The sequence below is a fragment of the Lemur catta genome, chromosome 17 (assembly GCF_020740605.2).
Source record: "Lemur catta isolate mLemCat1 chromosome 17, mLemCat1.pri, whole genome shotgun sequence".
NCBI classification, from domain to species: Eukaryota; Metazoa; Chordata; class Mammalia; order Primates; family Lemuridae; genus Lemur; species Lemur catta.
Genome location: NC_059144.1, coordinates 27,522,371 through 27,547,247, shown reverse-complemented (window position 1 = coordinate 27,547,247; position 24,877 = coordinate 27,522,371). Strand labels below are relative to the sequence as shown.

The following is a 24,877-nucleotide window of genomic DNA, read 5'->3' as shown; positions in this document are numbered from 1 at the left end:
TAAAAAATCATATAAATATGCAGAAAAAGTAGGAGATATAATTCAACATCCATTCATTAAAAAAAAATCTTAATAGACAGGAATGGAGAGGGGGAACTTTCTTAATCTGATAAATGTTGTCTACAGCCAAATTGCCCTAAAAATCACAGAGATGGATTCAACAGACTTCTGTCATATCGATAGCATTGCATGGAATATAAAATCTTGCACATTTCTTTTAAAATTCTGTCAGAATTATTTAAAATATAAAAGACAGAAAAAGAAGTTATCTCCTCTATGTTGATAAATATTGTTTTGATGTCAAGAACAGGAAAACATTTCTTCTAAGTTACCGTTTGAAAAAATGTCTTAAGATCAATTTTAAAATCAAAATCATCATTGTGGGCAGGAAGTTAATATTTAACAGTTTTCTTTAAATAGCACAATTCTGTTTGCTAGAGTTGTCTTTTCCAAGAGTTGTCCTGTTGGACTTGCCCGGAAATTATGCTGTTTGAAAGTAGGCATTTCATAGGCACATTACTGACATCTTTCTTTAGCTATGATGAATAAGTAGGTATACTTGAACTCTGTCCTTTTTTCAGACTGAACTCATTCAAATCATGTTCTATTGAATTGTAGAGAAGGATGGAACCTGGTCTATTCATTCATTTGTGCACTGAAGCAACTGAACCTCTTTTCTGCAGTCCTGGCTGTAGCTGTTACATGAAGAGCTTGAGTGGCCACCCAATCAAGGGAGTACTGTTTGTATGTGTGTATGTATGTATATATGTATTTATTTTTAAATTTCTTCTACTTTTTATAGAGACACGGTCTCAGTATGTTGCCCAGGCTGGTCTCGAACTCCTGGCCTCAAGCAATCCTCTCATTTCAGCCTCCCAAAGCACTGGGATTACAGGCGTGAGCCACTGCACCAGCCAAGGGAGCGCTGTCTTTAGATTCTATTTCCAAAGTAAGTTGGATTTGTCATTAATCAGCAACTGTACTCATAATTTCTAAGTTTCTTTTTCTCTTAACAAATTCAATTATGAGAAATGATATGTAGACAATTATCTTTCATTTGGGTACTGTAACAGACTCTGCTTAGAATGAGCAATGCTGTGACAAGATCTACAAGAAATCACTACTTTAGTTTCTCAAATTTGAGAGATACAGATCCCTTTTAAAGGATAACAAAATTCTTACATGCTTCCAATGCTAAGTTAAATTTTTATAATGAATACATATAAACATAAAACTATGCTGTCATAACTGTGACAGAACCAAAACAAATTTACAAATTAGATAAAAAAGATAAAAAACTAACAAAATTCAAATTAGCAACATTGATAATAGACTTAATGCTGAAGTTAAATCACCCCTCACAACATGAGTACAGTACTAACTACAACAACAGTTTTATTTTTTTTAAGTTTGACATGCCTGAACACATATGCCACCACTTTCCCATTTCAAACAACTGCAAAGCCTTTATTCCTAGAGTATGCCCAATGCTACTTGGCCTTCCACTAGTCCTAAAAACCATTTATTTATTACTTACAAATCAAATATATGGCTAATGATCCGAAATATACACACAAACATAAGCACTAAAATCATGTCACAATACTCAATTATAAGATGAGTAGCCATCTATATGCTTATATGTCAGATTATCAAAAATTAAAAAACCAGGCTGGGCATAGTGGCTCATGCCTGTAATACCAGCACTTTGGGAGGCCAAGGCAGGAAGATCTCTTAAGGCCAGAAGTTTGAGAATAGCCTGGGCAACACAGCAAGACCCTGTCTCTATAAAAAATAAAAAGAAATTAGCCAGGTATGGTGGTATGTGTCTGTAGTCCCAGCTACTGGGAAGGCTGAGACAGGAGGATCACTTAAGCCCAGGAATTTGAGGTTACAATGAACTATAGTGGGGCCACTGCACCCCAAACTGGGCAACAGAGCAAGACCCTGTCTCTATTAAAAAAAAAAAGGGAAAAAAATATCACACAATACCTCTTTTAAGAGGAAAATGCCTCAAACCATAGCACCCAGGAAAGACTATGTTTTTCACAATTTTATAATGGTTATTGCTTGCAAGTCAAGTGAAATCTCTTGGCACTTCCTTGCTTTGGCTAGTGTAACTTGAGAGCTCAGTATATAGTCTTCAAGTAAAAGCATAGGATCTAATGGGCTACACTCATTGTACTAACAGTCTCACACTATGTATTACTATTAGACCCTTACTTTCCCTTTACTCTGACTTCTTTACAAATATATTTATATATTTACATTTTATTTGTTCTTACTGAGTAGGCAATCAAGTACATGTTATAAAATTCAAAGAATACAAAAGAGAATACACTGAATAGAAGACTTTCTTCCCACCAGCCATCCAGTTACCCTCCCCCAGAGGTAATTATTATTATCACCAGTTTCTTCTGTATCTTTCTTTTTTATTATTAATTATTATTACTTTTTTTTTTTTTAGAGACAGGGTCTCGCTCTTGCTCAGGCTGGTCTCAAACTCCTGACCTCAAGCAATCCTCCCGCCTTGGCCTCCTAGAATGCTAGGTTATAGGCATGAGCCACTGTGTCCGCCCTTTTCTGCATCTTTCTAGAGAGCTCCTAAACACACACACACACATTATAGTCTTATATGAATTTCAGTAAATTACTCCAAGTTTTCCTTAGAAGGAGCTAGACCATAAGTACTTCCTTCACCGGTTCTAATATTTTATGTAGAAATTGCAGTGTTTTAGAATTAGATAATTTTAGGGACAGAAGGATCTTAAACAATCAAGTCCTTTATCACTTTACAGATGAAGAAACTAATCAAAGAGACCTGCCTAAAGTCACATGGCTAATTAGCAGTACTGCTAGAAACAGCTGAGTTCTGCTAACTCCAAACCCCTTGGTCATCCAAGGTGTATTCAAATTTCTTTACATGTCCCACAATCATCAGTTCTTTAATTTCTCTCTCTCTTTTTTAATTTGTTCCAAGACAGGTCTCACTCTGTTGCCCAGGCTAGAGTCCAGTGGAGTCATCATAGCTCACTGCAACCTCAAATAGCAATCCTCCTGCTTCAGTCTCCCAAAGTGCTAAGATTACAGGCGTTAGCCACTGCACCCAGTCCTAATTTACCTTAAATGTATAAAGCTGGAAGCAGGAAGGTTCCTTTTGTAACAGATCTTTTCTCATGGGGATGAATCGTTGGTTATTTGTGATTAAGTTGCTTAGTCACCATCAAACCGAGCACAGATATATTATCACTAACATTCTTGGTAATTTTCAAGAAATATAGCTGAAATTTAGTGTAGACATAGCCCTTCAGTCATCAAAAGAAAAAGAAATGTTGTTATATTATAGACCCTTACACTTTGGTTTTAATCAATATATGTTCATTAATAAACACGTTTCCCTATTTACTGTGTGCCTGGCACTACACTCAATGTTCAACACAAATGCAAGGAGTTCCTACTAGGATTAATAAGACATGCTCCTTACCTCAATAAACTACCAGGAAATTAGACATGAAAATGAATAATTAAAATACATAGTGCTCAATACTATAGTTGTTATGCTAATCTTAAAACAATCTGCTTTTAAGATTAGTTAAGGAGCCTTCACTAAGTAGGTGAAATTTCAGCTGGGTCTAAAAGAATAAGTAGTAGTATAGTTAAAACTTACGTTTTTGTTTAATGAATTCAGTTTCAAAAAGAAAGATAAACCGAATCTTATACCTAAAATCTTTAATAGTCCTTTCACAGTTAAAGTGAAAACCACAAACTGGTGGCATAGTGTGTTTAAAAAAAAATTGAACTCAAAGCTTTAGACAGGCCATGGAACCTCTAGAGGGCACAGGACCCAATACATCTATTTCTCTCATTCCCATTGCCTGCCTGGCCTCCAAAGACATATTTCAGTTTTCAACCTCTGGCTGTTAGTGCCAAAAATAAGGGGGATAGGAGGAAAGGAGAGAAGAAAAAGGCATCTTAAAAACCTTCCGAGTTTTGAGGGCATTACAGAGGCTCTAAGTTTCTTTAAGTGTATTTTCCAATTTTGAAATCAGAAAATAAAACCTAAAAGATGAACACAGAACCAAACATTTCTGTATAAACTTCATGTAAGATTATTCTGCTTTTTGATTATATAACTATTATGACCTATGGCAATCTACTGATTAGATTTGGGAATACCAAAAATAATTAACTTCTTCCTTTGGCCATGCCATTATCTCTAACATATTATGAGAAAGTTTTCTTCAAAGAGGTGTTATTGTTATTTTAGTTACTTACATGAGACTATTTCAAATCCTTGTTAATTTTAGTTCTAGTAGAATACTATACAATTAATGTTATATATATTAGTTATATAGTAGACACAGTCTACTATATTCCTATATATCTTATATATCAAAATAATCTTTTATAGTCAACATATCCACAATAAGTAAGACAGAAATCTAGAATAGAGACAAATAACCCTCGGAAGCAGTGTACCATGTTTTCATATCCTCTTTGGTCATTGGGTTAGAAGGTCAAGATCCTACATTGTCCTTCAAAAGGGAGGGTGAAAGATATCACAAGCAACATGGAGATTTTCATGAGCCATGCATAAGCAACAATGAATGGTCATCTAACAACAAAAACAGGTCCACATATCATTTTGGGGATGAAAATATAGCTAAGGATTAAATGATAATTAAATATGATATGTATTAATATGATATATCATATAAATATACATATGTTTATATAGTATGATATATACAGCTAAGACGAAATATTCCTAAACTGTCACCAAAATGTAACAAATCCCCAGCTCTCCAAAATATTCAATTGGTGTGCATAACTCCATCTCCCAGCCACACTACTGGACTCCCCAAAGGGACACACGGTGCTCTTATTGGAGTCATGTAGTTAGTTAATTATGCTTTCTGCTTAGGTCGGTCATGTTGCTTCATTTAAAAGGAATACCAGTTTATTTCACAAAGCTATCAATTGTAATCCAGAAGTGTAAGGTCTTTAGCATAGCTCTATTGGAGTAAATCCCTCATTCCTACTATAAACCAGGCTCTGCATTAGAACTGGAGATACAAAGGAAAACTACAAAACAAACAAGCTCCATAGTCCCCAGCAGAGTATGTAACAGAACTCAGCAGAAGATAGTTCAGGGAGCAAAAGCCACACAGTTTATCACATTTACTTAATTCTTCTCTCTCTCTTCCTTCTCTCATCCCTTCCACATTTTTCCCTGTTAAAACCAGAAAGGTAAAAAGTTATTCCATGATAATTCAAATAGAACTACACTGTATCCCAAATCAACTACTGGGGGGAAAGAGAGATAATCAAGATCATTATATTTTCTAACATTTATCAAAAACTTACTATGTGCTAAAAACAATGCTAGGTGCTTGACACGTGCTATCTAGTCCTTAAAACAAACATTTGCATAAGAGTACTACTGTGGAACCCATTTACCAACTGACAAAACTGAGTCTAAGAAGGGTTAAGTATCAATATCTTGCCCAAGTTCACAAAGAATGGCAGGCAGGGGATATGAACCTTAGTCCATCCCCCAAAATTAAAATAACTGTAGGGCCTGACAAGGCATATATGAATGAAACACAAAATTCAATTTGGTCTAGGGGGAAAAAAAACTGATTAAAGGGATAACTTGGAAAAAAAAAAGTATATAGAGCTGGAAAACAAACTCTGAACATGGATTTCCCCTCTGATGTCACATTCAGGACTTTTAACATAATGAATGGCACCTCTTGAGTAGAATTAGCCTGGACACAGAGCCCTTAGTTCCCTTTTCCCAGTCTTGAACCTCTGACCAATAAATAACTGTATTATGGTCCTGTATTTTTAATCGGATAAACCATGGTTCTCCGAGATGGTAAAACCATCCTCCTTAACTAAGTAAATGACATTACAACCCTGGAAAGAAAAAACATGAGCAATAAAACAAGGTATATCAAACCCATGGTACTATTAATACTTTTCAGTTAAATTTAGGATATGTATTTTTTAAATGGTAATTCTGATCCAGCTAATGAAAAGCACTGGAAGTCTTAAGAGAACCTGCTTTACTACATTTACAACTTTAATTTCTTACTATCACAAATCACCCAAGTGCTTAAGGAGATTCTGTTTGTTAAGGTGGTAACTCTTACCTGTCAAGGACTGACTGTGCTTGACAGATTGATTATATACATGTATTTTAAACATCTAAGGAAATTTAATTCATTAAGTAAGGGGTTTGAAGGAATTTAATTTGTTAAACTTATATTAACATTAATTACAGAATGAGTGAAAGTTATTGTTCTTATTTCTACACAAAATTACTATACTTATAAGTAAAATAACAAATACACTAACAAAAGGAAAACTAGGTTTTTAATTTGCCACTTTAATAACTTAAGTATTAATTTGAAACCCAAGTAATTTTAAGTAGTCCTTTCTGTGCACAAAAATCCCCCTCCCACATTAAACTGAGCTGTTCTATTAACTACTACTAGCTCTACAAAAGCCCTCTTTGAAGTAGTACCTTTGAAAACTAAGTGCAACTGAGTGAGTATGAATGGTTTAAGTAATCTTTCTCAGTAACACTGCAGAAACTGAACTTAACTCCACTTAACCTCCCCACCCAGAGGTAAAAACAGCACATCTCAATCTGCTGTAACACTCACCCTTTTAAAAAACAAAACTTTAATGCTCTCCTTTATTTATTTTATTTTATTTTTTTAGACAGAGTTTTTGCTCTGTTGCACTGGGTAGATTGCAGTGGCGTCATCCTAGTTCACTGCAACCTCAAACTCCTGGGCTCAAGTGATCCTCTCACCTCAGCCTCCCAAGCAACTGGGACTACAGGTGTGCGCCACAATGCCCTGCTAATTTTTCTATTTTTAGTAGAGATGGGGGTATCACTCATGCTCAGGCTGGTCTCGAACTCCTAAACTCAAGCAATCCTCCTGCCTCCACCTAACAGAGTGCTAGGATTATAGGCATAAGCCACGGCACCTGACCACATGCCCTCCTTTATTGTTACTTGAAATATCAAACTTAAGTAACTCTTATGTTGTATAGAGTATGTAATATTTCTGGAAGGTTTCACAAGTATTGTTCTTATAATAATACCTGTAGATGCCTCTGGAAAGGGAACTTGGAGGGGAGGATAGGACAATTACCTTTTACTATATATATATTTTAGCATTATTTATATATTTTAACATGTACATGTATTAATAATACAAATACATAATTTTAAATTAAGCAAAATTTTAAAAGATAAATAACTAAAAAATATACCAAAACTATGCTTTTTCTTTTTTTGAAAATACTTTTTCAAACTCCTCCCCACCACAGCCACTCATATTGAGAATCACTGCCTTAGAGGTTCACAACTGCTGCCAACAGCACTACTGCTCACTGGGCACGAAGTACAGGAAGAAAAAGGATCTTCTATGACTTCCACTGACTAGGAGCAAGATCCTGGGTGAGACGTAGTCACCCTGGGCTTCTTGCATTTCTCATTTGTGCTTGAGGGTTTTAGACTTGAGGACCATTCTAGCTAACACCCCAGACTGGGGAAAGAGAGAAACACCAGCTGGAAATCACTGTGAACTCAGCCCCTGTTAACAAAGTGGGCAGGCCTAGGAGGGAAGTAAGAGGCATTAGGGGGCAGGGTCACATGGACCAGAGGCACTGACTCAGGGACATTCACATCACTGGAGGCATGGAAAGGGTGACCAGGACAGCAGAAGCAACCCTATTAAAGCTCAGCTCCTCCCACCCCCCGCCCCAGTTTCTTTAAGAACAGTGGAAGTCCTAGAATTATCCCACACTACTCTGGCAACAGTGCTGCTGATACATCAATGGATGATATTCTTTTTATTAATGAGTAGTATCAATGCATTTATAATATTGTATTAAGCCACCTGTCAACCAATGTTTGAAAACTAATTGCTGGTTAAGCTATTTGTCAATCAATATTTGAGAAATACTTGCACAATTCACAGCAGCTGGGTTTCAACTTCTTCCCACACACAAAAGCTCAGTTCACCAACTAACAATCATCTCTTCCTAAAAGCCAGAAATCTGGAACCCTACTAACGCTTCTGTTGTTTAAATCATACTTGTCCACATTTCTCCATCACCACTCTCCCTATCCTAAACCAGTCCAGAACACCATCATCACTGGCCAAATTTGCTCTAACAATCACCATTTAAGTCTCTGTTCTCTGCCCAGTCCATTCTCCACAGTAGTGACAATCAAACCTTTTGACTGCACCTCCACCAATAAATAGAGTACACATCCCAACATATGTTCACTTATAAATATGACACAGGGACTAATACATATTAATACTATAAAATACTTATTTTCAAATGAAATAATGATCACAATGGTATTTCTATCATTAAAGTATCAATATAAAACTCATTTTAAAATATTTTAGTGTGATCCATGATGAAACATTTCTCAATAGGTTTGAAAAATCTCATTTTTTTATCATACAGCAGTTGGAAAGTCTGATTTCAAGTCAATATTTGGTTTTAATGGATATCAAAGCCAAAAAGAAACATGAATCCAAAAGGAAGAAGCACTATGGCTGTGCTTACTAAATTGTGAGATTCATTTTTCCAATCCCCATTATACATTTTCCTTTAAATATGTCTAGCAAATGTCCATCTTCCCTGATGCAATTACTCTTGAAAACTAATCAGAATATGGTACTTTTTTATATTTCTAACAAATTGGTTTGAAATCCACTAAAACTCTTAGAGTGTTTTCTTAACTTTTTACTATTGAATTTTTTTTTTTTTTTTTTGAGACAAGAGTCTCACTCTGTTGCCCGGACTAGAGTGAGTGCTGTGGCGTCTCGCTCACAGCAACCTCAAACTCCTGGGCTCAAGCCATCCCACTGCCTCAGCCTCCCGAGCAGCTAGGACTACAGGCATGTGCCACCATTGCCCAGCTAATTTTTTCTATATATATTTTTAGTTGGCCAGATAATTTCTTTCTATTTTTTAGTAGAGACGGGATCTTGCTCTTGCTCAGGCTGGTCTTGAACTCCTGAGCTCAAACAATCCGCCCGCCTCGGCCTCCCATAGTGCTAGGATTACAGGCATGAGCCACCACACCCGGCCTACTATTGAATTTTGAAACCTAAACAGTAGAGAAAACACTATGATAAACCTTTATGTACCTATTATCAGGCTTCAGTAATTATAAACATATGGCAATTCTTGTCTTATCTGTAATCCTCCAAACACACTATTTTAAAGCAAATTCCAGACATCATATCATTTCATCCATAAATACTTCAGTACTCACCTCTAAGAGAAAGGAGTATTTCTTTAATATAACCATAATACTATAATCATACCTAACAAAAATTTAAGTTGTTTAAAAATCATTTAATATGCAAGTGGTATTCAAATTACTCCCAATGGGTTCATAAATAACTTTTTACAATTGGTTTGCATAAAACAGGAACTAAACATGTCTGATGTCTTTTTTGAATCTGTAATTGTTCCTCCAGTCTTTTCTTGCCATTTATTTGAAGCAACTGTCCTATAATATTTCCCACATTCTGAATTTGCCAATTATTAATATATCCTATAAACTGGTAGTCAGATCTAGAAGTTTAATCAGAGTCAGGTTTGATTCAATTTAAGGGGGTAGCAAGAATATTTCATGAATGATGTTATGTTCTTATTGTATCACACAGAAGGAACATATGGTTTGTTTGTCCCAATATTAGAGATGTTATGATTGATAAGAAGAAAACTGTCAGCCTGATCCCTGTATTATAAGTTTCCTAATGATTTTAACAGTTACTGGTAGTCAATGCTGACTACTACTAAAATTTCATTATATCATCTGGAAATTCTTTTCAGAAATACATTTGGAGATTTTTATCAGTTCAAAAAATTATATTTCCAGGTTTTTCATGTGTAAAATTATGAGGATGTTTATAGATGCAACAAAATTACAATGAGATCACAAGTCATTAGGGAAATGCAAATTAAACCACAATGCAATATCAATTCACACCTGCTAGGTCTGCTAAAGTTAAAAAACAAACAAAAACAAGTGTTGACAAGGATGTAGAGAAACTGGTATTCTCATACACTTCTGCTGGGATTATAAAATGGTGCAGACCCCCTGGAAAGCAGGTTAGCAGTTCCTCAAAAAGTTAAACACAGAGTTACCATATGACTCAGCAATTCCACTCCTAGGTATATTCAAGAGGTATGTCCACACAAAAGCCTGAATGTACAACCCACAAATGGTAGAAAATATTTATAAATCATATGTCCATTAAGGGACTGGTATCTAGAAAATATAAAGAACTCAATAATAAAAAGACAAATAACCAAATTTTAAAACGGGCAAATAATCTGAAGAGATAATTCTCCAAAGAACATATACAAATAGCCAATAAGCATATGAAAAGATGCTCAAAATCATTAATCATCAGGGAAATGCAAATAAAAACCACAATGAGATACAACTTCATACTCACTAAGATGGATATAATCAAAAAGAGGAAAACAAATGTTAGGAAGAATGGGAGAACTGGAACAATTGTGCATTGCTGTTGGGAATGTAATATGGTGCAGTCCCTTTAGAAAACAGTTTGGTAGCTCCTCAGTTACCATTTCATAACCCAGCAATTCCACTCCTAGGTATATGCCCAAGAAAAATGAAAACAGATTTCCACAAAAAACTTATACATGAAAATGCATAGCAGCATTATTCACAAAGGCCAAAAAGTAGAAACAGCCCAAATGTCCATCCACTGATGAATGGATTAAAAAAAAGTGGTATATCCATATAATGGAATATTTTATTATTCAGCTATAAAAAGAAATGCCGTACTGATTGATAGCACAACATGGATGAACTCCAAAAACATTATGCTAAGAAGCCAGTTACTTTCTCATTCACTATTAAAATAATACCTTTATTTAAAGAGACAGATTAAGGATATTAACTTTTCAAATGGGCTGGGTGAGGTGGCTCATGTTTGTAATCATCCTAGCACTTTGCGAGGCTGAGGCAGGAGGATCACTGGAGACCAGGAGTTTGAGGTTTCAGCGAGCTATGATAATGCCACTACACTCTAGCCTAGGCAATAGAAAAAAAAATTTTTTTTTTCAAATGATATCTGCTAGATACAGGTTGAATACCCCTTATCTGAAATGCTTGGGACTGCAAGTGTTTTGGATTTCAGAATTTTTCAGATTTTGGAATATTTGCATTATACTTACTTACTGGTTGAGCATCTCTAATTGGGAAATCCAAAATCTGATATGCTCTAATGAGCATTTCCTTTATGCATCATGTCAACAGTCAAGTTTCAGATCTTAGAGCATTTCAGATTTCGTATTAGGGATACTCAAACTATAGATACTTATCATAACAAAAAAAGTTGGCATTTTGTAAAAAAAAAAAAATAAATAAAGAACTTATTAACAACTCTATTACAAGATAAGCAATGAATAATAACCTGACTCAATAGCTTGCCCATAACCAGGCACAGTGCCACAATGCACCTGTAGTCCTAGCTACTACCCAGGAGGCCAAGGTGGAAGGACAGCTTGAGTCCAGGAGTTCTAGGCCACAGTGCACTGTGGTCAAGGCTGTGACTATCCACTGCACTCCAGCCTGGGCAACATAGCAAGACCCTGTACCTAATTTTTTTTTAAAAAGCTTATTCATGAAGAGGCAATGAAAGAATTTCATTCTTTTAAAGTAGCTGTTCCATGAGTAGTTTACATATAGTCAATAATTCCATATAGCAATGTTCTTAAGGCAATCATTTTTTAATACCATAAAGAATGTCTCCTCCAGTACAACTTTCCTCTAGTAGCTCAAAAACGTGATTTTTCTTAGAAATAATTATTAAGAGAATCTAGTAATATGAGAGACGCTAGAAGCTTCTCTACTTTTGTAACTGTATAGCAAACCTCCCACACAAAATTTGTTCTAATATTGTTTGTTCACATATTCAGCAACATTTTCTATGCATCTTCCAACAATATCTGATAAAGGAATGAATTTTGGTTTCTTGACATATTATTTTCCATTATATCAGTCTATTTTTTCTTTAGGTAGGCCTTTTGGGGGTGGGGCAGGAAGAACCTGCCAAGAGTATGTGCCTTTTGTCTAAGAACGATAAACCTCAAAATATAAACTTTAATCATTAAGGTTAGTAAAATTTTGTAAAGCATTTGACTGAATGGCCTATAACTTTAAACATTAGTGAAAAAAAAAATGTAGAGGTTCTCTTTATGTTCCAGATGCTTAGTTTTCAAATGTCCTGGGACTAGTGACAACCTCATATTTTAGTATTTAATATTTCTAGGTTCTACATACTCTTAAAGCAAGATTCCTATTAATGACAGAGGATGTATATCTGTGTTTCATATAAGTTGATACTATCCAATTTAGTAAGAGCTGATTTACTTAATCTGATATTTAACCTGATACCTAATCTATTACTTAATAGCTCACCAAGAGTTCATAATAGGAGTTGGACAAGTGTCAGCTCTATGATCTTGTTTGTTTGCTCGTGCTTGTTTTATTAGTATTCTCTTCAATCACTGGTTTCTTTGCAGGTCCGTTTTATAAAGGTTTAATGAAAACTGGATAATATAAACTGTTAACAATATGTTGCAATACACTGAAAGCAAATATATGAATATAGCTTTGCTCACTGCAGAACTCCCGCTCTTCATTCAGGACACCCAAAGTTCTGTAGTTAACACACTTGACCTACAGACCCAAGAAGATGCCAGTGACAATCCCTAAATTAAATATCTTAATTTTTTTTTTTAGATAAAAACAATAGGACGTTCTAAATTTTCTTCTAGCATCCCAGGGAATTGTCTTATCTACCTCACTTTGAAAATTACTGACCAGGTGGCTCAGCCTGTAATCCCAGCTCTTTGGGAAGCCAAGATGGGAGGATTGCTTGAGGCCAAGAGTTTGAGAACAGCCTGGGCACCATAGCGAGACCCATCTCTACAAAAATTTAAAAATTAGCCAGTCATAGGGGCATGTGTCTGTAGTCCTAGTTACTTGGGAAGCTGAGGCAGGAGGAAAACTTGAGCCCAGGAGTTCCAGGTTACAAGGAGCTATGATCATGCTGCTGCGCTCTAGCCTGGACAACAGAGCAAGACCCGGTTTCTGGGGCGGTGGGGGAAGGGGAACAAACAAACATCTACTGCTCTAAATTGTAGCCACAGTGAGCTTTTTACAACTGCAAATCACATCAGTTCACTCTCCTGCTCAAAATCCTTCAAAGACTTAGCTCTGCCTTCAGTATAAAATCCAAAACCTTTGCATGGCATATAGGGCCCTCAACTCTGGCCCCTGCCTCTCTCTAACCCAGTGGTTCTCAGCCCTGGCTACATGTTAGAATCACCTGGGGAGTTATATATACATTCATAAGTCACTTAAGGGATACATTCTGAGAAATGCATCTTTAGGTGATTTCATTATTGTGCAAATATCACAGAGTATACTTACACAAACCTAAATGGTACTATACATCTAGGCTATATGGTCTAAGCTTGTGGTTCCCAAGCCCTGGGCCACTAGTCTGTGGCCTGTTAGGAAACCACCTGAGCTCTGCCCCACCCATGGAAAAATCGTCTTCCATGAAACCAGTCCCTGGTGCCAAAAAGGTTGGGAACTGCTGGTCTAGGCTATCTGGTATAACCTGTTGGTCCTACTCTACAAACCTGTACAGCATGTTACTGTACTGAATACTGTAGGACTGTAGTCCCCAAACCCCAGGCTGCAGACTAGTACCGCTCCATGGCCTGCTAGGAACTGGGCCACACAGCAGGCGGTGAGTGTCCAGTAAGCAAAGCTTCATCTGTATTTACAGCCACATCGCTGCATGAGCTCCACCTCCTGTCGATCAGCGGAGGCATTAGATTCTCATAGGAGTGGGAACCCTACTGTAAACTTCGTGTGCGAGGGATCTAAGTTGTGTGCTCCTTCTGAGAATCTAATGCCTGATATAAGATGATATAAGGTGGACCTGAGGCGGTGACGCCAGTGCTGGAGAGCAGCTGCAAATACAGATTATCATTAGCAGAGAGGTTTGACTGCACAAGAAATGTAATATGCTTGGATCATCCCAAAATCATCCCACCCCCTCTTCCCCACCCCTACTCCTGGTCTGTGGAAAAACTGTCTTCCATAAAATCAGTTTGGGGACTGCTGCTATAGAAAACCGTAATACAATGAGAAGTATTTGTATATCTAAACCTATCTAAATATAGAATGAAAATATGGTATTATAATCTTAAGGGACCAAGTATCATAACCTTCTGGAACCGCTGTTGTATATGCAGTCCATCTTTGACTGAAACATCATTATGCTGTGCATGGACTGCATACTCATTCTCAGGCCCCACCCAAACCCCATTAAATCAAAATGCCTGGTTGGGGGGCATTTGCATCTCTGATTTTGTAAGCTCCCCAAGTGAATCTAAAGTGCAGCCAAGGGAGAGAATGATTACTCTAATGTCACTGCAAGTCACCTGTCCCTTCCTGCTCACCATGGTCAGCCAGTTTCAGGTGTTCACCAACCTCTTAATTAGGCCTTGTTATGCCAAGTGTGATCCACCCACCAACAGCATCTGCCTCACCCGGAGCTAGTTAGTAATACAGAATCCCAAGTCCCACCCCAGACCTACTGATTCAGGACTTGGCATTTTAACAAGATTCCCAGATGGTTCATGTGCACATTCAAGTTAGAGAAGCACTGCCCTGAGCTACCAAATCCCTTCCCAGCTCAGGGCCTTTACAAATGTTGTTTAACTGCTGAACTTCTCTGGCACTCCCAAGACACCCTATTCTTCCCCTTTGATCACATCCATCACAGCTGTAATTACCATAAGGTGATTAATGTCTGTCTACTGCATCAACCCATAAGTGCCATGAGGACAGACATCACATCCATATTACTCTGAGGTGTCCCCAGCTCTTGTCACAATGCCTAGTGTTTTCAAATGAACAGCCATCAAGTTTTTTATTTCATACCAATATGATCCCCTTCTGAATTTCCACAATATTTCTGTCTCATCAACCAAAACTTTATTCAACCACAAGTTGACTTTAGCTACATAACTCTTGGATATGGTATATATTACACCACTGTACTATTTAGAAAATCTAAAAGAGCTATTGGTCTCTTTTTCTAAACAAATGTAAATTAAAACTAATTCAAGGTACCACTACATTTCTTTATAAAGTACTGGATAGTTTGTCAGGAAACAGGGCCACATAAATTGCTAATGGTATTGTAAACTAGTTCAACCTTTCTAGATTGCAATTCGGCACTGAAACCATATCTTCTACCTCCGTGAGACCACTTTGGGAGTAAGAGTCCAAGGAAATAATTCCAAAGAAAGAAGTATTTGAACAAGGGTGCTCAGGTTTATAAAAGTATCTTTTATAATAGGTTAAAAAAAAAGGAATGAATAAAAAGATTACACAAACTATGGTTGCTGATACATGAAATACTACACTGTGATTTAAAAATAACAAATAAATGAGTAGATATAAAATATTTTATGCTATTCAAGAATATAGAAAGCATATTTCTGTATGTACTGATTGCAACTATAAAAATCTACATCTGTACACTAACACAAATTGATGTCAAGTTAGAGTAAAATAAATAGAATTTTACATTTAATGGATTCTCTTTTTCACAGAGAGTATATTAAAATAAATTTCAATGTTGGGTTATTTGTGGGTTTGCTGCTCAGTTTTATTAAATTAGTGTTATATTATTGCTATTTTTGTTGCACTCAGACTCACTAAAAAATAGCTCTTCAACATTGGCATTTGGAAACATTTATTAGTTATTGCACTGGAAATAAAAAGACAAGATTCTATATTTGGCCAGCTTCCCACTCATAACTCAAACTTCACCTGTAACTCATTTTGTCCAAGTGAGGATGGAGAAAAATAATGCAATAATGTTTATAAATTCACACCAAGTGCCTCCCAGAAAGGTGCTAGGCAAATACAAATATCAGAGCTGCAAAAAACAAACAGACAAACAAACAAAAAACCCACTACCATCACCCACACTGATTATCTTGCACAAGTTCCTTTTTTTTTTTTTGGAGACAGAGTCTCACTCTGCTGCCCAGGCTATGTACGTCAGCCTAGCTCACAGCAACTTCAAACTCCTGGGCTCAAACAATCCTTATGCCTCAGCCTCCCGAGTAGCTGGGACTACAGGCATGTGCCACCATGCCTGGCTAACTTTTTTTCTATATATTTTTAGTAGTCCAGCTCATTTCTTTCTATTTTTAGTAGAGATGGGGTCTTGCTCTTGCTCAGGCTGGTCCTGGACTCCTGAACTCAAATGATCCTCCTGCCTTGGCCTCCCAGAGTGCTAGGATTACAGGCGTGAGCCACTGCCCAGCCACACAAGTTACTTTAACCCTTCTGAGTTTCAATGTTTCCCTCTATAAATTGAAAGAAATAGGGTAGAATCACATGAGGTGGGGGGAGGGTAGGTGGAGCAAAAGTAGGCATATGGTAGCTGAGAAAGCATCCCAGGTGATCCTGTTGGATACTCTGATGAAGATTCCCTGAGTCACACATTTTGGGGAAAGGATAAATTGATACAACCTCCTTGAAGGGGTGGTAATTTGGCTACATGTCTGAAAATCAAAAATGCACACATATCCTTTGACCCAGTAATTCCACTTCTAAAAGTACATTGTTCAGATAATTTCACAAATGACCACATAACAAAGTATGTACAAGGACATTCATTGTATTGCTGTAATAGAAAAACCTGGAAATAAATGTTGTTTAACCCAAAGACTAGTTACAAATTACAGTACAGCCATACAATGAAATAAGTAAAAGAATGTCAATACAAAGAATCAAATAACTCAATATGTACTGATATAAAGTGATTTCCTAAATATGTTAAGTAAAAAAGAGTCAGGTGTAACTGGTATGTACAATGGTGGGAGGAGTATGGCTGGGCAGGCATATGCTTACAGAGGAACAGTGTCCATGTAAGGCCACATAAACTAGAAATGTCAGCCATCTCTGGGGAGGAGGTTAGGGAGACAGGAGACTTAGGGTCAACATAGGAGGCTTATTTTTCTCTATATGCTCTTTTGTATTGCTGGAAGTTTTCTCTCATATACATTAATTATCTTTTCCCAAAACTGAGCAGGATTCTTTCTACACCTTCCTCTGGGTCCAAGAAGCTGTGATTCTATCTCTGAGGGGCATGGTCACCGCCTTCTAAATTGCAGGGGCACTTACATTTGGCCTCACGACCCCAAAAGACCTTTCCAAAGCCCAGTCAGTCCAAGTCCCTGACCTGCTTTAAATCCTCCAGTAGCCCTCCAAGCTGATGTGTATCTCCTCTCCCACCCCTACCCAATCCAGCTGTGTTTAACTGCTTCCCTGCTCCCCAAGGACAATGGGTTCCTTCCACCTCCAAGTCTGCTTGTGCTGCTCCCTCTTTCCTATGTATGCAGTCCACCACACACAAACTCCTACGTATCCTTCATGACCCAAAGAGCTCCTCCCAGGAAAGCCTTCCCAGACCACCCAGGAAGGGAGTGCTCCCCGCACAGCCTGGCAGAGGCTCTGGAAATAGACTGCCAGGATTCAAATCCTGACTATTCCTTCATTTGCCCACTGTATGGCCATAGTTTCTGACCCTGTAGAGTAGGAATAAGTCCCCACATGACTGTTAAAAAGATTAAATGAAGAGAATTCATGGAAAGCATTTATTACATAGCTTGTCACAAGGCAAATAAAAAATAATGGCTATTATTATTACTATCTCATAGCAGCTGTGATGTATTTATATCCACCTGTCCTGTATTAAGACTGTGAGCTCCTCAAAGGTAACAATGTGACTTCCTCACTTTTATTTTGAACCCCAAGCAATCTGCCTGGCAAATTGAAGGCATGTGAACGTACTTAAGTCAGAGTGTTGGCTTTTCTGATTCTGTATTTCACCCAGATAATAATTAAGTGGCTGAAGGGTACCCAGAGAACAACCCCCTGAATCCCCCCATGGCTTACAATGCACATATCAGCCAGGCCACTTTAGGGCAGGCAAAAGTAAAAAGAGACTGAGGGACTTTTAGTCTTTCAAGCGACAATAGCAGATTGGAGGCCAATGGGACACAGGACCTTCCAGTTCCTGCCTGCTGACTACGTATGGGGGCTAGGTGGGATGGAGATAGGGAGACAGGGAATCAGAGGTACTAAAAGTTCTGGGCCTGAACTCCAAGCAAGCCTTCAGGAAACAAAAAATTATCTTGGGAAGTGGATACATGGAAGTAAACAGAGTCAAGGCATAAGGCAGAAGAGATGGGAAAGGACCTACAAGACAACTAACTGGGAGGAAGAATTTTCTCAGCACGGGAGATGGAAAGGTGAACAAGACACAGTTCCTGCCCTCAAGAAGCTTCCCAAATGAGATGAGCTTTAAAGGAAGAGGTAGAGAGTGGCAGGTAAAGATGGGGAGAAAAGAGGACCCACATAAAGCAAAAAAATCCCAACACATGAGGGGGCAGTCAAGCAGCTCTGAATAACTAGGAAGGGGGATGAAGGGAAGGGGAATTGAAGGATTGGGCTAAAAGAAAAACAGTAAGTTGAGGCAAGACTGTCAAGGGTCTTGCATGACCTGATAAGGCAATTTGGGCTTCATTCATCCTATGAGAAAAGGAAATCAAGGGAGTTTTAAGTAAACAAGTGACAGCATCGGATCTGTGTTTTTTAAAGGAGTGGCCAAGCAGGAAGATGTTCACCCTTTCCTAGTCAGTCCTTTCGCCCACCATCTTCTGGTTTCTCCAGCTGCCTCAACAGCTTGCAGGTGGCAAGTGAAGCCATCTCCGGGGAGATGTGACTGGTTCCAGAGCCAGAATCCCTATCCTGGGCAAAGCCTGCTGAAGGCATTCACCCTGCCTAAGAAGGTTTTGAACATTCCTCTTTTCCTGTCTTACAAATTTCATCACTAATCTCAAAACAAACAAACAAAACACCAAAATCCTCAACATTGGACTCAGCTCTACTTTTACTATTTATACCTTCATAAAATACAATTACGAACTCATTTTTCAAATATATATATATATATATATATATATATATCTTTATTTACCGAAAGTAAAAAGGGAGGAGATCTACCACATTCCCTATTGACTCATGTTGAATTCTGGGCAGCTCTGAGCCCCTATTTCCTTTCTCAGCCTCAACAGTTGGGAGAGGGCGGCAAAGAAAAGGGCCCAGGAGATGGGCCGGGGGGAGGAGAGGGGGAGACTTTAGGGACAAGAAAAGTTGGTCATCGCGAGAGCAAATTTTCTCATGCCAATTTTCCTCTTTCCTCCCATTAAATGGACATGAGCGAATCCTGTTCTCGCTGTTCTGAGTTTCTTCTTTCAGAATGAACTATGGCAGCGCCCTGGCCTGGTCTCAGGAGGACGCACGCAAAGTTCCTGGGCAGTCGAGAGGGGTCAGCGCCGGGTCCGGCACGTTTCCGGGGACCCCCTCCCCCCTGCGGACCGCGCAAGGATGCAGGATCCCACTGCAGAAGCCTGATGGGTTCCACCCGGAAAGGGGGGTTCTGGGCCCCGGCCGAGGGCCCCTCCCACCCGCGCCTGGGAGCCGCCCCACCGCCGGAGCCCACCCGGGCGGTGGCGGCCGCGAACACTCACCGAGTCCGGCGCTGGGCGGGACCGCTGGGGACGAGGACAGCAGCTCCGCCTCGGTTCCGCGGCGGCGTCTCGGCCCGCCACTCGCCCTCAGGGCCGCCGCCCGGCCCGCGGCCCAGAGCCCCGCGGCGGCGGCGGCGGCCTCGCCTCCATGGCGAGGGGAAGCGGCTGAGTGGCGACTGGGCGGGCAGCGGTGATGGCGGCAGTGGCCCGGGGTCCGAGCTCGACCGCGCGCGCGCGTCTCTGTCAGCGCCGCACTCGCCGCAGCCTCGCTCCCGACCCGGCCTTGGCTGTAAGGCGCGTGCTCATTGGCCATTCAGAGGCAGGCGCTGGTTGGCCGACACCGAACGGGCGTCTCCGGCGCTCGCGGGCCCCGCCCTTGCGCGCCTCCGAGCGCTCACTCTGGCCTGGGGCGCAGAGCGGGGTCTCACGGTATCCGGGGTAGCCTGGGGAGGGTTGGCCCCCGCCCCCGGCTTCTCCGGGACGCTGGACCCCGCCAGCACCAGCCACCGGTGCGCCAGTGCTTTCTGCCTCTCTACAGTCCCAGGCCCCCTGGACTTGGGCCTTCTACCCAGTTTATAGATGCGGAAACTGAGGCCAGGCACAAGCCACACCAATGTCTGGCCACCCGGGCTCCGTGAAACTCGAAAGCCATCTTCCCACCCAACTCCGAACGTGATCCAGTGGGCCTTTTTTTCCTCCCCCCTCCTCGCCCCCAATGGCTGCAAGGTATTTAAAAGACGACGGATCTCACTGGGGAGAGAGGAACCTGCCAAGTCCCTAGAACGGGCCTGGCTCCGTGGGCGCCGTCTCATGTCGTTAGCCCACACTATCCCCACCCGAGCTCCAGGGAAATCTCCCCCGCTTTCCAGATGCACATACTGGGGCCTGGCTCGCCACGGAACTGGGTAGAAGCACGACACGTGGTGCTCCGCGGTGGGGGTACCCTTTGCGATAGGCCTGATGGGGCTTGGGGGAGGAGAGGCTCAAAGCGCAGAGAGGACCTGGAGTGCGTCCCCGAGGGGCTGGGGTCGGGGCACGGACCCCCTTCCCGGCGCTCGCGGCACCGGTTTCAGTGCGTGGCGCCCCGAAGCCATCTATCTGTGCATCGGGCGGCAGCGGGTTCCCGGGCGGAGCACCCCGGGTGCTGCAGGACAAGGGCGTCTGTGGCTGAAAGCAGATTGCACAGTCGTGATGAGTGGCGAGTGAGTCACTTCGGGTTATGGACCCCGGAGAGGTCCCTCGGACGCTCAGGGACCCGCGCAGCACGAGCGGCTGGGCGACTGCAGGCTGAAGACAGATTGCAGAGCAGCGCGCGAACGGAGCTGGCGGAGGGTGGCAAGGGGGGACACGGTTTATCTCAGCTCCGGAGTCTGTGGTACCTGGGGTAGATGGCGAGACTCTCCTCCAGGCCGGACAGCCCCTGAGTCCCCGTCCCCCACCCCGGGCCGCGCAGTCCCACATTCAGTGCGCGCGGGGGGAAGGGCCTGCGGCTGGCGGCAACGCTTCATGGCTGGGAACGTTTCCGCGCGGGAGAAGGAACCCACGTCAGCTGCGGTTTCCACAGGGTTGGTGCCCCTACCCTCCCCAGTCCCCACCACCGCCTGCTATCGGGTCGCCAATGTAGGACTCTATGCACTCCCCTTGACCCCTGTCCCCCGGATTTGTGGACTTGCAGACCAGCCACAGCCTGGGAATACCGGGTGCGGCGGGCCTCCTTCAGGCTGTCCCCCTCCCCAGCAGGGAAGCCTCTCCTAGAGTGGGAGTTGTGACTCTCTCTCTCCCTCTCCTTCTCAGCAGGGCCAGCCCAGAGGTGTTGTGAAATGGCCCACGCCAAGGCGCTTCTGGCCAATAGCCACTCCAGCCTAAAGGTCCAGAATCCACATGTCCAATCTCTTAACTGTCAGATCCCGGGGCAGCCAGGGAGGGCGGGTCCTTCCACACGCCAACATTCACGTTTCTGGGGGAAGTCCAATCTCTATCTATGGAACTCATCGTGTGAAAAACCCCTGAAAAATAATGACTGTGAGTGCAGGAGATACTCAAGTAGCTAGGGCGGCAGCCTTGTGCCCCAGGACCAAATTCCACCAGCTCACTTTTGCCTTATCTATATCTAACCTGCACTGTTAATTTTTAATGTACCCTTTGGTTGATCTGTGGTTTGTTTATATTACCATAAAAGGGTTTGACATGCTATTTACATTTTCTAATATAATTAAAATAAATAGCTATTAAAATAAGTGTTCATCTTGGACACCATCTGAAGGACCCCTACCAGATCCGACCACACTTGGGAAAACACTGCTTTGGGGTGTGGCAGTCAGAGAGCCCCAGGTTTCCAGTCCCACCATGTGCTGGGTGACCTGAGTCTCCCTCTGCTTCTCTTCCTGGAACCTCCCAGGGCTGTGCTTAGAATTAGATGCTTACAGCTTGGCAAGTAACCCATTCTCACGAAATGCCAGTTCCTTATCTCGCCATGAGGCAGCTGCACTGTGGTCAGAGCATTTGTGGTGTGTGTGCAGGGGTGACATAGACCTTCAGACTAAGGAGAGGCAGAGTCTCAGGGGACCCACCCTGGAGACCCTGGGAAGGAGGCTTCAGCTGGGCAACCACACAGACCGTTTCCACTGGGAGAAGACAGTCCCTTCCTCAGCTGCCTGTGGAGACCTGCCCAGACCCCCATCCTACTTGACACCTGGGGATGTCCAGAGCACCCCCGCCCCACCATCATTATCACAAAATAAAGGAGAGAAGAACTGAGAGGAGGGGGCAGGCTTCCTATGCCCAGGCCTGCCCTAATAGGGGGCTGCAGTTCTCCTGCTCCCAGTCCTGCTTTAGTCCTAGCTCATAGGAATGCACACCTACAGGTAGGGACTTGTCAACCACCCCACAGGTGCCCCAACAGTCATAGGATTCATGAACAAAGGACTGGACCAGGAGAGCTGGAGGATGGGGATAAAGGATTCCTGTTTCTTAAGGCAAATCACTTCCCCTCTTGGGGCCTCCTTTCCCCATCTAGTAAATGGAACAATGAGTCATGCTCTCAACAAATACTTATTGAGTGCAGATCATGAGCTGGACACAGCATGGAATAAGACAGAAGAGGCCTCTGCTCTCAGGAGCTTACATTCTGGATGAAGAGACAGACAATAAACAAACAAATGAACAAGAAAATTTCCTAAATGTCGTACTGAAAGCAAAGCAAGGCAGTAAGATAGAAAGATGAAGTAAATGAGAGCCAAGTGCCTTTCCAGGTCACTGTGTAATCCCAAGGGTCATTTGCTGGAGCTTTGTACCTAAAAGAGACTGGACATGCAGCCCCCTTACCCTGATGTGTCTTAAAAGAGCTTTTGCCCTGACCCTCACTCCACAGCCTACCACTGATACCCTAAACTAGGAGAAGATCCTCTGCCCCCAGCCCCACAATCCTGGTCCTAGCCCCAATCCTAGCCCTGCGCATTGGACAAGACTTGGCCTCACCCAGCATTGTAGGCGCAGGCCTGCTATACAAATTGCTCAGGGTAGAAAGCATTTTACACTAATTTCAACTGAACAATCAAGGATTTGAAAAAAGAAAGTCCTACTTCTGATTTTCAAATATCACTATGGTCTATACATTTGTCAAAACCCAGCAAATGTACAATTAAGATCTGTGCATTTCATTGTATGTAGATTTTGCCTGAAGAGAGAAAAAATTGCAAACCAATAATAAACTCTAATTAATGAAATGCATTTTGAAGTATTTAGTATTTGTAAGTCTGCAACTTTGAAATGCATGAAAGATAAATTAACGGATAGAAGAATGGATAGATGAACAGATGTGTGATAAATCAAGTATAGTAAAATGTTAATGGTAGAATCCAGGTGGTAGTTATACAGGTGTTCACTGTAAAATTCTTTGAACTTGGCTGTCTGTTTGAAAGTTTTCATAATAAAATGTTGGAGGAAAAAATCAGTGATTAACTTTATTAAAAAGCATACAAACTGCTTCTCTACATGCACATACATTTTATAAAGTTGTACTCACTGTGTAAGTCTGTCATCATTGTTAAAGTTGTTTCTCACATATTTCTAAAACTTCATGTGTACAGTGTTTCATGTCTGCATAGTAAATATGCTGTATGTTACTTTGGGGATGTGGGTTTTTTATTGTACACATTCTGAAAGCACTGGCCAAACCTCCCCTTCCAGACAGGGGAGACTAGGTTGTTTGGTAGCAACTCTTTTTCACTAAGAACTAAAAAAGCTGGAGAAAACAATTTTGAGAAGCATCAAAGAACTAATAGGGCAGTGAGGAATTGTGGGGCCAAGACTGGGGAGGAAAAAAGCCCAGAATGATGAGCCCACTACTGGGGATTGTTTCCTTTCCTTAAAGGTGTCTGGTGATTCCAAAAGGGAAAGCTGACAGGCTGTGCCAGATTGTGATTCCAAAAACTAGCCATAACATTTCCAGAACCTTTCTACTCCCCTATCAAGAGGTAGAGTCTATTGCCCCTTAAAATTGGTGGCATGGGGCTATGTGACTGCTGTGACAAACAGAATGTGGCAGGTGTGATACCATGTGACTGCCACAGCTAGCTTAGGAAGGCAGTACAGATTCTGCCTGGCTCCCTCTTGGGATGGTTGTCCTTGGGACCATGTTGTAGATGTTCAGCTGACAGCCCCAGCAGAGGTCCTGGTCAAACACCAGCTTTGGCTGCCAGACCCGTGAGTAAGCAGGCCTGTGGACTTCAGCCCCCAGCTGTCGGGTCACCTCCAACCTCTGAGTCTTCCAGTTGACGCCCCAGACACTGGAGCAGACACAAACCATCCCTGTTGTGTCCTGTCCAAATTCTTGACCCACATAACAAATAGTGAGCATCATAAATGGTTGTTTTACAGTTTGATTTCTATCCCCTTGGAGAACTTTCCGCACTTACATTTACAAATCAGGTGGGGGCAAAAAAGAAAAAATACTTTCTTTGCCCTGAGTTTCTTGCTCTTTTTTAAAGCATGGTCAGCCCTTTGGAGTGTTACAGAGGAAAGACCTGAAGCTCTAGTGAGGTCTGCCCTTCCTCCAGGCTTTGGTTTCCTCTTTTGTCCTCCAAAGGGGGGCAACTGAAGAAAAGGCAATGCCCTCGGTGCTGGGTGGGGTGCTGGGGCATGAAGCCAA

At 41.3% G+C, this 24,877-nt stretch overlaps 1 protein-coding gene across 3 annotated transcripts in view; it reads right to left on the bottom strand.

Moving 5' to 3' along the window:
- PTPRA (protein tyrosine phosphatase receptor type A) overlaps window positions 1-20,007 on the bottom strand; it is a 116,307-nt gene extending 96,300 nt beyond the window's left edge. For 2 of the 3 annotated variants that reach the window (XM_045528952.1, XM_045528953.1), the window contains exon 1: window positions 19,729-20,007. The gene's annotated coding sequence lies outside the window, so the exon portion shown is untranslated. The remainder of the gene's footprint in view (window positions 1-19,728) is intronic. The other variant, XM_045528954.1, reaches the window with a different exon arrangement.
- Between the last annotated feature and the right edge of the window lie 4,870 nt (window positions 20,008-24,877).